Below are 15,222 nucleotides of genomic sequence, written 5' to 3'. Positions count from 1 at the left end.
ATACATTTCTGCCAAAAATAAATCTCTTGAGAAGTTGAAAATTTGCTTTAAAAAAAGACAAAAAACAACAACACAAAAAAACAACAACAAAGAACTCTTTTTGAGATAAAGCCCATAATGGACATTTCTGATTTTGAAAAGTTGACAATTTGCTAAAAAGAATAAAATAAAATAACCCAAAACAACGAATTCTTTTTGAGATAACATTTTGAGATTTCCTAGAAAAAACTCAGAAATTTTTAAATTAATCTCAGAAATTTTGAGAAAATTAAAAATTTTAAACTTTTGGAAATTTTCTGAGTTTCAAATTGGGAACTTTTTACATTTGAAACTCAGAAATTTTCTGAGTTTGGAGAGTAAATTTTCTAAAAACAAAACAAAAACAAAACAAAAAAATCCTAACTTTCAGAGTTTTAAAAGTCAAAAAGTTTCTAATTTGAAACAGAAAATTTCCAAATGTCAAAAATCAAAAAAAATTTTCAAAGATTTCTCAGATTAATTTAAAAATTTCTGAGTTTTTTTTTTCCAGGAAATTTTATGAGATTAATCTCAAAATTTCAGAGATTTTTGTGAAAATCTACTTTTGGTCCTAATAGTCGTCTGACATACTGCTACCAACAAATCAATGAATCAATGAGTCTGTCTGTCTGTCTGTCTGTCTGTCTACTTTGTAGTGATTAGTATAAAAACCAGCTGCTCATGAGTGAAATAAATTTATTTCATGACAAATTAACTAAGCCGTAATTCCGGGTTTCTTGTTGAACTGCTAATTTATTAAAGTTACATTGATTAATTTTGTAAAAAAGTTCAATATTTCAATGTCAAATTAAATCAATGAAGTTGAAGCAAGAGGGAATATGTTTTTACACTGGGCCACATGATTTTCTTGAAAGACCTTCAAGCAAAAAACGGAGTGTACACCATACGCATTAATTAAGATAAATGAGTAATTGAATTACTTTGCTTAAATTGGTTCTACCAAGGTTGTGAAAACAACAGTTTGTCCGGCAGATTTATTTCAAGGTAAAGCCTAAAGTGCACACTGTTCCACTGAAAGAGTTTTCCTAGCAATAAATGGAAATTAACCCATTTTTTTATTACATTTTTGCTCCCAGATATTATAAGAAGCAGGAAAAGCAATTATTGAGATGCACAATTACTCTCTGAGACTGTTATAAATCCAGGGCACTCACAAATCCACTCTCTGCCAGGGAGTCGCATGTTCAGCTGGCGTCGAGCCAAGACAATAAAAAAGAAAAGCTATTTTTATTTAAGCATCCTCACAGAGAAGAAGGGTGAGCAGAAATACAAATGTTTGATTTTATGTTCAAAAGCTGTTTTAAAATGGTGTTTTTGAGTGCAGCGTTGTGTCCAATCCACATATATTTCACTTCCCCCCCCATTATCAATAGAAAGTGTCTAAGTGGAAGAAGAAAGCTCCGACTGTCAGCTCTCGTGACTCTCCGCATGTTCCTGATGTCTATGTGGATGCCGGGCCTCATCCTCATCAAAGCCAACGCTCAGCTTGTAGATCACTGGCTGACATGATCGGCTTTGACCGCAGCCCAGTTTGTACAACTTTGGCAAAGGTGAGGAAACTTTTAACACAAGCAGATTTCACTGTGAAATGTTTCCCTAATCAAACTGTGTTTGTGTGCCAGTAGTTATTTTTTTGTTTTAGTTAAAAATACTGTGTAACAAAAGCAAAGTTTTTATGTTCAAATTACTTTAAAGGAAGATAAATGGAGTTAGCAAAATTACATCAAAAGCAAATATATTTAGAGAACAAGGATATAATGTGAAAACTGCAGTAAGTCAGTCTTGATTTAAAGCTGCAGTATGTTAGTTTTATTTTTTTTTAAATGCTTGTTTTTTTAATTTGAATTTTTCCTGACCTGTTAACTTTTTCTGAACGGCTTAACTCTCTCTCACAACCCGTTTTCCTGTCACTCACTGTCAAATAAAAGCCACTGGAGCCTAATAAATCCTTTAAAATATTCATGTGGAACAGGGTTATATTTTAACATTATTATAGATGTGAAGTTTATTTATTCTTTGAATCTATTTTGTTCAGTAAAGAAATTGTTTCTCCGGAAGTTAAGTTCTGTTCTGCTGCCTTGGCTTGGTGGTTGCCACAGCAACCGGTAGCTGGCAGCTCCTCCCCCTCTGTTGCCGTCGGTAACTGTGGAGCTGCTGGACTGTGCTCATGTGGTGAAAGAAAAACATAAAGTTGTGTGTCATTGGTCTGCAGAGACAGGTAGATCACCCAAAAACTACACCAAGTAAGAATAGCACTACTTCAAAATATAATTACTTAAGTAAAAGTAACAAGTAGTCGTCCAAGAAATTACTCAACTAAGAGTAAAAAGGTATTTGGTAAAAGTCTACTCATGTACTGAGAAATTGATCAAATTATCAATCATTTAATATTTGGAAATTACATCATCAGACAGACCAAGGTATAAAGTTGAGTGGAAATTTTGGTATTTTAAGGACAAAAATGGCAATACTTCAAAATAAAATTTTTCCAAATCAATTTCTTTCAATAAAAAAACTTATGAAATTTACAAAAATATTTCAGGTGTGTGTCTATCCCTGGTGAATTTTTGGTTAAAACATGTTTCATTCAATGGGTAGAAAATTCTGAAATTTTACTCAAACAAGAGTAGCAATACTTCAAAATATAATTACTGAAGTAAAAGTAAAAAGTACAGCATGGTAAAAATAAACAAACATAATGTAATTGAGTAAATATAACTAGTTACTACCCAGCTTTGACGGTACGTGGTGAGAAATCCTGTAATATTCAGTAATTTAGTAAGAGAACCGAGAACAGAGACTTGAGGAACCCCGCTAGCCATTTTTGTTTAGTCAGATTCCAGATTTTGAACCGGCAACCCACCGATTGCACAGCAAACGTCTACCACCGTCACCCAGTTTGGGCAATAGACCCTTTTCACAGTGACGTCAGACAATGGCCGCTGTTCTGTCAGATAGCCATACGCTGTCAGAATATCATACATGCAGTCAGTACGCATGCCCGCGCATGCGCATTAAGAAGTCAGACCGTCAGCACAGTCGTCAGTTCAGCATACGCAACAAGTTATGACGAAAATAAGTCATTAAATTGTCTATAATATCACATAATATGATAACTAGATAAATATACATGCGTTGTCGTGGTTTCAAAGTGTATTTAAAGCAGGTCTGGCTGCAGCTGCAGTCAACTACAACACACGCCCGTGTAAAACTCATTAACCTACTTAACCGCTAAGTCAGGATGCCATACAGCTGTTAATAACAAAGTGTATGATGATCTACGTCATGATTCTATGTTGATGATTAAATAAAATCATATGGTAATGACAGCATATACATGTATGAGCTAAGCGTATGACTATCTGACAACGTATGCTGATCTGACAGAACACCGCCATAACTCAAACCTGGGTATCTTTACTTCCGGTGTGATTTTGCCTTGGGAACCAAGCTGAAAAATTCCCGCATTCTCATAATCTTAAGGATATAATAAAAGGTAAGTTTAATAATAACAGCATTTAAGTGTTAGATAGCTGTTATTAATCATTGTAAAATCACCATTCTCTATCTGTGTATAAAATAAACAGCCTCCGATCGGAGAGTAAACCACCTAGCAGCAGCTTTAGCCACATTTAGGAAAAAATATACTCTCTGTCAGCGCTGTAACGTTTAGAGGTTCACTTTCTGTATTTTATAAAACAGTGTTTACGTGTTAGATAACCGTTATTAGTCATTGTCAATTTACCATTCTCCAACCAGCCTCCGATCATGAGTAAACCAGCTAGCAGCAGCTTTAGCCACAGTTAGGAAACATATACACCGCCGCCTGTCAGTGATGTAACGTTTAGAGGTTAATTTTCTGTATTAATGGAAAATAAAGGACATAAAAATAACTTTAATCTGATTACTGGGTTTGAAATACGAGCTCGTTAGATTATTCGTTACCGGAAAAAGTGGTCCGATTAGAGGAAAGCATTACAAAGCAGCGGCGGCACCGGACATCTCTGCTTATAACAAACAAACCCCTATTTTATGGGATGAGTGGCAACTCCAGTCTATAATTTAAGAATCTGATCAAGATTAGAGCCTAAAACGTTATAGTTCAAAAACAGTAAAAAGTTCTGGTTAAGGAACAGTTATGTCACGTAGTTAGCTACCTAACAAAATTCACTAATGCTAAGCTAACGGTTACGCAAAACAAAAATACCTACCTTCATAGTCAAACAGGTATTGTTCGGTGAAGAATTTCTAGCCTTTGTCTAATTTAGATTTTGTTGTCAGAGAAAATTGGTTTGCAAATCGTGATCTATCTTCAAATCTTATTTTAGGCAAATGTTTTAGAGACTGTAAACTCCATGCTCCGGTGTTCTGTCTGATCAACATATGCTGTCAGATATATACATATATATATATAAATATCTAAATCTCTCTTTCTATATATATGTCTCTATATAGATATATATGTGTCCATTTTACATATATATATATGAAATAGACAACTTTATCGTTACTTACTATGTACACCGGAACTAAGGATACACAGCTTCGAGCCAAAACGGAGGTTGTGTGACGTCATGTGAAAAGGGTCTATTACAGCTTCACAAAGGTCAAGGTTAGTTTGCGTAGCATGTTTCTCTAAATTTAGATGAAATAATAATTTGAAAACTGCTTTCTCTGTTTGTTTACCTGAAATGACAACAGAAAACTGAAAGGGCACAATAGATTTCCAGGCCAGTGCACTGGCCTGGAAGTTTTACTTGTGCTCCAAATTATGTCTACAGTAATACAATAAACTAAAATCAATCAGTTTAGCTAGAGTGTGTTTCATTTTCTGGAAGCCTTTCTGCTTTTTATGTGTGTGTGTAACTGACAGTCCAATGCAGTGAAAGGGTGTCTTCTCTAAATGTGAATTTTGGTGGATATTGATGGACTGACTGTGTGTTCTGTCAGCTAAAATGTGACCAGAATGTCTGAGGCTTCATTTGTCCCTCAGCGAATGCTGGCAGTGAATAAACAATCGAAAAGGACTGGGATTCTTTTTACACCAGCTAACCTTTTTATATACAGTTTCAAAAAGAAAACGATTTATTTCTGGATTAATTGCCCAACCACTGTGACTTTAAATCAAGCACACAAGTGTTACGTGATGTCGATTATTTATATAAGAAAAGATGTGTTCACATTTCACCGGCAGGGATTGCACCACAATAGTGAGTTCAAAAGATTTATGGAGGAGAATGTGGCGACATTTAACGCTGGAGTCTTTGGAGATTAAACCTTTGCAGACGCTACAAATCATACAGAAGAGCAAATAGTGGCTAATGGATGAATGGATGAGGAAGATGAGAGGGACTAAAAGGGGGGATGAGAGCCAAAAAGCAGGTAAAGTTGATGGATGAGGTCTTTGGGACGACAAAGGAAGATTTAATGAGGAGTGAAAGGATGAGGAATTAGAGATGAGACTGACAAAGGATAAACGGGTTAGTAATTGGGAAAAACTAGTGTAAGAGGGTTAATAGTGAATGAGGGATGAGGGGGATGAGGTTATGGAGATAAGAGTGGCATTATTAAAGGGGACCTATTATGTAAAATTCACATTTTGCATGTTTTTGTAATTCTATTTTAATCTCAACTTTTTCTAAAAACAACCCAAGCATTTAAAAAAAACGTTGATGTTTTTTGGTGTCTGGAAAACAAGCCGTTTCAAAAACCTCCTAGTTTCAGTCTTTGGGCATTGATCCGTTGCCCCAGCCAACCCCAGCCCCGTTACCTAGCAACTTAAGTTGAGTTCCTGCACGTTTGGTCAGCTGATTTTACCACTGTATGCGCTGTACAATGGCTGCTGGAAGAGACAAATGTTTTGTTGTTGACTTACCGTTCAGAAACCACTTGCAGCATTCCTGTTCGTTGTGCAGGACACTCCACTTCTGCTTTTCAAAGCTGAACGGTTGTATAATTGCACATCTGTTTTCAGTCATTTTCATGTGTGAGAGTGAATGTTGAGTTGGGGGGCATGGCCAGCAGTAGTTATTTGGATTTAAAGTGACAAGACACCCTAAAATAGCTCCAAATAGGCAGAACTGAGCAAACTAAAATATCATTATCTAGCAATGATTTGTGCAAAATAAACGTTTTGTAGACTGTAGAACTATATTAGCCTGTTCAAGGAAGAATAACATGTCACTTTTAACGCTGGGATACTAAATGAAACTGACTGATGGATGAGAAGGACGACAGAATGAGGTTTAGAGGGTTGGACATTACTGAGAAATGGGAGGAATAAAAATGAATAAAAGTAACATTTAATTTAAGATTTGGGATTGAATCAAATGGTTGTAGGAATAATGATGAGAGATAGTAGAAGCAATGAAGAGCTGAGAATGCTTGACAGAACATGAACAGGTGAGTCGGGTAAAAATAGACTCCTGTGTTGTTAGAGGTGTGATTAAGGTGAGACCCTCTTTGTGCTTTTTGTAGTTTTTGTTAGTTGTACAAAACAGATCATAACAGATCAAAGATCAATGTGCTTCTCATCAGCTACCAGCTACAAATGAAGATGAGACACAACGCTGTGGAAATGCACCAGTTTAACTATTTACGCTCTAACATAATGATCCAAAGAGTTCGTACAATTAATTCATGTTTAATTTCAATGACTGGAAAACCTTAAAGCTCCGTGTTTTAAGTTCAATATCGACTTCAATCAACTCAGGAAAATCCTTAATATCTCATCAAAGCATCTACTTTTTATTAGTGTCTTAATTACTTTTTAATTAATTTGATAATTGTTGAATCTTTAAACAAAACATGTCCTGGATTTGCCTTTACAAAAGATAAATTACATTTTACGTCATTTTTGGGTAACGCATAAATTATCTTTAATATTAACACATTTCTAAGACTTCTAACCTGTACTATTATAAAAACAAACTTTGTAATAGAATTATAAGGATCCAGATTATTTATTAATTTTTTTTGGTGCTAATTTTAACAGTGGGTCAGGGGTGTCCAAAGTGCGGCTCGGGGGCCGTTTGTGGCCCTCGGACTGATTTGTTCGGCCCTCCACATGCAACTCAAGAATGATTCGACTTTGTCTCGTCTGTCACAGGAGTTTTATGCAGATGGAGACTTTTTATTTGTAATAAGGGTAAAATTATAATCATCATTTCCTTACAGTGGAAAATGTTAAATACAACACAAAGTTTTTGTCTTTTTATTACAAAGCATTTTGAAAAAACAAAAAAAAAAAACAAATCCAGTATAAAATTTGAAACTTAGATGCTTTTTAAAAAAAAAATAAAGCAAAAATTCTTTTTACATTTTTGGTTTTTACTAAAAGAAATAAAAAAAGACTACTTTTGCTTTATTTTAGGTTTTTTCTTTACTTTCAATTTGACGATTTTGATTGATGAGGCAAAATATTTGGACACCCCTGTAGGAGGCTGTTTTAAAATGTTTAATAAATAGCTGAAAAGATGCAACATATGATCAATTAAATCTGTCAGAGATAAAGCCTAATTTGCAGTAAAGACATTTTAGGGTAAATAATGATTAGAGGAAAGATATTTTCAGTAAAGGAAGGTCGACTCATCCCTGAAACTTGTGATGAAGCTCGCTGCTGCTGCTAATCCTTTAGCGTCTTCCTGTGTAAACGCAGGGTCAGCCAAGTAAAGCATCTTAAATAACCACAGGCCCTACATTCGTTTGAAATTAAATACAAGTGGAGAGGCAATCAGACGGAAAAACAAACTCGGAGAAGTCTCCCGGTTCGGCAGCGTCTCCTTTTGTGTTGGCGCTCTGACTTCTCCTTCCCAACATTTACACTGGAGCAACGTGGGGTGTAGTAAACCCTCACTGACGCTCGCTCACTTTCAAATCTAGGGCACGGGACTGCTCAACACAAAACAGATAGCAGTGACAGATTTAGAAATAAAAGATTATACACGAGTGAGCTGAGAAACATACACAGAAAAAAATCCTCGTTCTGTCGTTTGCGGAGGCGTTTTGCTCACCAACAGGGCCAGTAAAAGCATTTCTGGGGCCCTCAGCAGCTTTTCTTGGGTGGCCCCAAACAATTTATCATTTCTAAGCTACTTTATGTGTGTAACACATCTTCTATCATTAGCATAATTTGTAATTAGCATTATTATAACTATTGATTTTAACCTTACAGGAGTAACTAAGTAAGAAAAATAATTTGGATTTTGAAATGCAGAGTGGTATTTAAGTTTGCCATTTTGTTTTAACTATTTGAAACACTAAATTTAATATCTTATATTTCCCCAACTGTGGCAATAACAGGAAGAGACTAATCCTTATTATCTATAAAAACAATGCAGAAATTTTTTTTCCATATTTAATAACATTTAGTTTGCAATTTTCAATGTTATTTAATATTTATATACAGCTTTTAAGAGGTTGATAAAAATGACCAGTTTCTCTTATTTTACTCTGTAGGCAAAACTTTGAGTAAAATGAACATTGTTCTTTTATTCTACTGACAACATGCCTCTGAAATTTAAAGCAAAAATTTAGTATTTATTTGCAGAAAATGAGAAATGGTCAAGATAACAAAAACGGTACAGCGCTATCATACCTCAAATAATGCAAAGAAGACAAGTTCATATTAGTTTAGAAACAACAATGCTAATGTTTTAACTCAGGAAGATTTCAGGAATCAATATTTGGGGAATAATCAGGAGGTTTTCAGTCGGGTTCAGTGCGGTGGGCTCTTAGTTTTTTCCAGAGCTTTATGTATTTTCCATCATGCCAGTTTGATGCTCTTGGGGCCCCCTGGTGGCGTGGAGGACCCTAAATAGCAGGTAAGCCTGCGTATGCTTTGGGCCGGCCCTGCTCAATAACACCCCCAGTCAGAAGATACAAAGTCTGCAGCACATGAAATAAAAAGCACAGTCGTTGCTGTAAACCCTACATCTACAACGGTGTGGGATTTAAAGCTGCTCTGGTGTTGACCACAACAATATTTAATCATTGATGAGCACAAATGTTTGCAGACACACCTGGAAGGATCACAGCCACCCCCTGACGCTCCCTGTGGGGAAACTGTATATTTAGAGTCAAGGGATCAAGGTCAAGGCAGGGGGAATGCAGCACAGCGTGCGCTTCTTTTATCTCTGCAGAAAACCAGCGGGACAAGAGGGCTTCTTTTACCCCACAAACATTCCTACGACTTCAATTTGTTCACATTTTGCTTCATTACAGCCTCTAGTTTCAATGTATTTTACTGTGACGCATCGACAAAAAGCAGCGCATAACATGGCAGATTGATAATATCTATATCAAGATAAAATTTAAATTTTGAATCGAAGTTTCTCAACTCTTACCTCAGAAGAGATTTTGCTTTAAATTACTCTCAAATAATACCTTGTTTATTTAGGAAAAATGAACTCAAATCATGTTATTAAAGTATTTTGTAGATACCTACTAACTTTGTTGAAATTCTGCCCTGATTTGAACAAAACAATTTGGATTAAATATGGTTTTAAATGGAAGTTTTCTTTATTTTATTATTTAAATTCATAATTTAAAAAGGTAGATTTAACAGCTTCATGGGACATTTAATTACTTAATTGCACATTTCAGCATTTCATATATTTAATTATTTATTAATGTATTTAATAAATTATTTATGTATTTAACTATTTAGTGGTAAATTAAATTATTTAATGATATTTTTAATAATGTAATGCATTATAAAATTACAAAACCACATAAAGGTCAAGAGTATCAGTATTGATGTCAACAATACAGGTTTTTTATTAATTTGTTATAATCAAACTTTTCTACTGCATAAATATGAAGAAGGAAAAGCATAAATTAATGCATTAATAATTCCTTTTTATTTTATGTTATTTTTTATGGAAATAATTCCCTTCAGAAGTCACATAATTAGTAAATAAAATCTACTTAATCTCGGGTAATCCCAGCTCACACACAAGGCTGGCCAAAGTTAAAACAAATTTAGGTTATAAAATGATATCCCACACTGCAAAATCACAAAATGTTACTTGGTAATTTTTGCCGAGTTTCTAGTGCAAGTATGTTAGTAAACTTGAAATGAACAAAACTGACTCACAAGTAACTTTTCTGCAAGATAAAAGAGCTTGTTTTAAGTAGATAACGTCTTAGTATTGATAAAAAAAACAAAAGTACTAGTTCCACTGGCAGATTATTTCACTTAAAAACATGAAAAAATATCAAAATGGCCCAGTCAAAGTCCACACTCTGAATCTCAATGTGCAAAACTGGTACACATAAATCACAAAGACTTGGTTCTTCAAAGTACTGACTCAATACAAATGATCAGACCTTTTAGTGATCTAGTGTTGATAAATCAAATAAAATCCGATGTTTTTGGTTGTAATGTGACAAAATATGAAACTTTAGTTGGTTACTCCCCTGCCTGCCATCCAAGATCAGCTCTCATCAGGATGAAGTGCCGTTTTAATTAAACGGAGCAGATCGGCTCCTCGACTATCTGATGGATAAGAGAGGCGGAGCGCAGTGAGAGAGAGATTAGGAAAATTAAAGGTGGATGAAACAGAAAATAGATACAGCCTGGGAGGAAAAAGAGAACAAACAGAGAGAGGCGCGCTGCAGCCTCATAAAGGAGCGGCTAAAATCATAATAACAAAATGAATAATTCAGCAGCGAATGGGGGAAAGGTTCAGTTCACTATAATGAGCGTTTTTGTGAGGTCGTAGTTTTGTAACCTAAGCAAGCCTTTGAGCGTGTGGCTGTGTGTGAGTCGGAGAGATACTGCTGATTCAGAGGGGATGGATGAAGGTGACCCTCTGCTGCTCCTGCCGCCTGTCTCTCCTCCTCATATTGATCCCAGTTGTCCAACTCAGATCTCACTCAAGGATACACTCATTGCCTCCTTGACATTTCAAATACAACGGTGTGAAAGCTGTAACTCCATGCCTGGTTATTGAGGAGTTGCTGATCTCCCAGCTAAGTTAGAGTAAACCACAAAATGCAGTTCAGTTGATCAAATTTTAGAGTGCATTCACACCAGCCCTGTTTTGATTTGCTTCAATAAAACTTTAGTTTGTTTCTCTAGAAAGTCTGGTTTGTTTGGTGTGAACTCTGTGTCGAACTCTGGTCTGCCTACAAACTTCAATCTTTGTTTGGTTGAAGTGAACTCTGATTCGGTTTGAATGCATATGTGTATGCAAAGAGGACCAGAGAAGCTCCAAAAGCAGGAAGTGGACTATAGTGTAGGGCATTCTGGGTAAATATAACCAAAACAAACATGATAATCCAGGGCGAGCGTGAGAAATGGTTTGTAGTCTTTTCCCACTATCACTAAAATCTGATGCTAATTTTTGTTTACATTTCGTGAAGAAGAAAGTTGCTCTATGTCTTCTTCAGAAGTTTTCATGTCGTTTCCTTTAGTAGTTCTTGGTTCAGCGCCCCCAGTGGCGAGGAGGGGGAATATGTTTTTCATTCAGTTTGGATCGTTTGACTCAGTGCAGCGTGAAAGCGAACTACAGTGCCTGAAATTGTCACAAGTGTTGCAGTTTTGGTCCTTCATCGAACCAAGTGTACCAAACTATTGGGTGCAAAAATACCCTTAATTTGGTTTGGTTGATCAAAACTTAGGATGCATTCACACCAGCCCTGTTTAGTCCACTTTAATCAGACTCTAGTTCATTTGTCTCAAAAGTCTGGTTCGTTTGGTGAGGTGTGAATGTGCAGTCAAACTCTGGTCTACCTAAAAACTTCAACTATGGCTTGGTTGAAGTGAACTCTGATGCAGTTCGAATAAGCGGACAAAAGACCGCTCCAAAAGGAGGAGGCAAACTATGGCACAAGGATTCTGGGTAAATATAACCAAAACAAACATGATAGTCCTGCTCTAGAGGGAGAAATGGCTTGTGTTTTTTACCCAAAGACAAAGGAGAAATCATATCTGATGCTACTCCATTTTGTTTGCATTTTGTGAAGAAAGAAGTTGCGCTCTTGTCTTTTTCAGAGGTTTTCAAGTCATTTCCTTCAGTAGTTCTTGGTGCAGCACCCCCACAGGTGAGGAGGGAAACAGGTTTTTCAGTTAGTTTGGGTTGTGTGACACAGTCCAGTGTGAAAGCGAACCACAGCGGCTGAAAATGTAACAAATATTCCCAAATCGAACTCAGTCTACTAGATTTTCAGGTGTGGAAACACCTGAAAATCTGTAAATATGCAAGCACATGGCGCCACACTTCTGGCTCCAATGTGTTGTTGTTTTCATACCAGACTGCACACAAACAGTTGAGAACTAAGAATAGAGCAGGCTACAACTGCAGCATTCAAATGCAGTGGCTGGGAGCAAAGGTTTGGACCACATATGGGAGAATGTGCCTGCGTAGACCTGCACCGTCAAGGGTAAACTACCACACACACACACACACACCCACACGCTTTCACCTCACCTCAAAACATCAGCATGAATATGCATGATGCCGAAGGACGCAGGAGAAACATAATTAGACAATCAACAACTCCCAGATGACACGCATTACTACGACAGACGGGATGTGCCCCTCACTTCATCCTCCCCTCTTGTTAGCAGTAAAAAGCCGAGTCGTGCTCATACGTCAACATGAATTCCCACTTACTAGTGGCTCAAACTTGGGCAGAGAGCTGGAACGAAGCAGAAAACAAGCCGAATAAAAGCCAGAGGTTCGGCACAGCGAAGGATGGGAGCCGCATGTGAAGACAACCCAACGTGAAATGTAACTCCTCCTCAAATTAATTACAGAATTAATGCTTCAGATTCAGAGCAGACACTTTGAAATGAACCAAGACACACCTTAAAAAACAGACAGCCACACACACACATACACACACACCTCTCACCCTCACACTGCTGCAAGGCACTCTGGTGCACGCTCCTGTGCACGCACGCACACCTGGCTGCGAAGCACACAGTATACATTTGAATGTGTGAGTTATTGCTGGCAAAATGGGAGCAGGTGTGCCGAACAAAGGCTTCTGTTTAGGTTTCATTAAGCCAATTTGTGGAGGAGATTGGAAATTTAAAACAAATCCAGGAACGGGATCAGGGAAGTCGCAGAAGCTTCTTAAGCTTTCAGATGGACTAACAGAACCAGCGACTCGGCCGAGCCGCTTCCTGCGCACCTCGTAGCGACACTCCATCACATTATTAAAGGTAGTTTTCTGCATATTTTTAGCATTTGGTTATCTTTAATTTAGCGTCAACCACTGTAGTTACCCTAAATCAGCTGTTTAAATTATTTTTACCTTTCTCTGATTATTGTTTTTCTTAAATTTACATTTACAGTTTTATTTAATTTTACAATTTTCAGAAAAGATATTACTTTAAAAAATAATTTAAGGCTTAGTTATCATTGTTGTTGTTATATGGTTCATATGTACCAATAAAGCATTTATACTGTTTTCATGTATTTTAACACATAATGTTCCTTTGCAGATCTGCTTTTTTAGAAAATTTAAACAAAAGTTCATCTCACCAAACTGGAATATTACCAAAAATTTCCTTCTGATGGGGTTCGTTCGTCAGATTAAAAATACCTCTAAGCAGGTATTAAACACAGCTTTCATTAAGCCGACATTTCTGTACTGAAATGTTTTTTTTTTATTGGTCTGATGTAATATTTTAATCTCCTAAAAACAGAAATAAAAGCTTAAAAACAGGAGTTTTTGTGGAACAAATCTACATTTTTCACTTAATCAAACAACTGAACTTTTCTATTATATTCAGACGACCAAGTAAATGTGATTTTTAAAACAGAAATATCAATTTATACTGAAAAGTTTATACATGCACTGACCAGTAAATGCGCTTATGCTTAAATTATTTCACCATTCTCACTGAACTGCAGGTCAGATAAGTGAACAAGCCGATCAGCTAAAGCAATATCATGTTTATTAAACTAGTTATCTAACAAACTACTCCTTTTGCTTGTGAACTTTTTAGCTTTACCACACTTTTTCCTTCCATTGAACTTTCCATATACTTAATATACAACTCAGATTACCAAGTTTTCAGTTTATTCAGGTCATTTATATAAAATGACCTGGGATAAAAACAGATTTAGCTGGATGGCAGGACAAGAAGAGGGAAGTATCACTACTATTAATAATAATATTGTCCATTAGTGGGGTCGGGAGGGTTGCTGGTGCCCATCTCCAGCTAACGTTCTGGGCGAGAGGTGGGGTACACCCTGGACAGGATGCCAGTCTGTTGCAGGGCAACACAGAGACAGACAACCATGCACACACTCAGAATTTAGAGAAACCAATTAACCTAACAGTCATGTTTTTGGACTGTGGGAGAAAACCGGAGCACCCAAAGAGAACCCACGCATGCACAGGGAGAACATGCAAACTCCATGCAGAAAGACCCGGGAATTGAACCCAGAACCTTCTTGCTGCAACGCAACAGCTCTACCAACTGCGCCACTGTGCAGCTTTAATAATAGTTATTATTATTCAAAATTTTATTTTTAATGTCCTTTATATCTTGACATTTCAAAGGGACACTACTTCTACTACGACTAATACTAATAATTTGTATGTTCTCACATACAGATATAACATTTTAAATTAAATTTCACGTATTTTACATTTTAAGTAAAAAAAATGATCAAATACAGTCCAGATTCCCATTAACAATGCAATAAAATTTTAAATCAGAAATAACCTTTTCTGTATTGAAGTCTTACTTATAACTTTTCCCCTAAAGGATGTGACGCCCCAACATCTTGCAGCCATGGGTGTAGAGCCATATCATCCATATCAAATTAACTTACAACAAACAAAACCGGCTACAAAAGAAACTCTCATTTCATTTTTGACTTTTTTTAGATGCAAACTCACCAGACACCATGCTGCCAGTCACACACACACACACACATACACACACACACACACACACACACACACACACACGCACACACACACACACACAACAGATTCTCAAATTTCTCATATTTAGGCAAAAAACAAAAGAGTGAAACACTGACCTGCCATGCCGCTGACACACACACATTCTCTTCAAGCAGTTCAGCCTTTCAAAGAGGATCCGTTTGAACGCGTCTATATACATTGACCCTGCTGAGGTTACAGAACAAGCCAGCACTTTAATATTTTCTCACGAATCGCTTGATCTGAAATAGAAGCAGCAGCAGCAGCGGG

At 36.5% G+C, this 15,222-nt stretch overlaps 1 protein-coding gene across 1 annotated transcript in view; it reads right to left on the bottom strand.

Moving 5' to 3' along the window:
* magixb (MAGI family member, X-linked b) overlaps positions 1-15,222 on the bottom strand; it is a 74,732-nt gene that overhangs the window by 58,926 nt on the left and 584 nt on the right. The window lies entirely within an intron of this gene.

Source organism: Poecilia mexicana, unplaced genomic scaffold, assembly GCF_051168715.1.
Source record: "Poecilia mexicana isolate PSO_F unplaced genomic scaffold, ASM5116871v1 scaffold_7, whole genome shotgun sequence".
NCBI lineage: Eukaryota > Metazoa > Chordata > Actinopteri > Cyprinodontiformes > Poeciliidae > Poecilia > Poecilia mexicana.
This window is presented reverse-complemented; position numbering and strand designations above follow the sequence as displayed.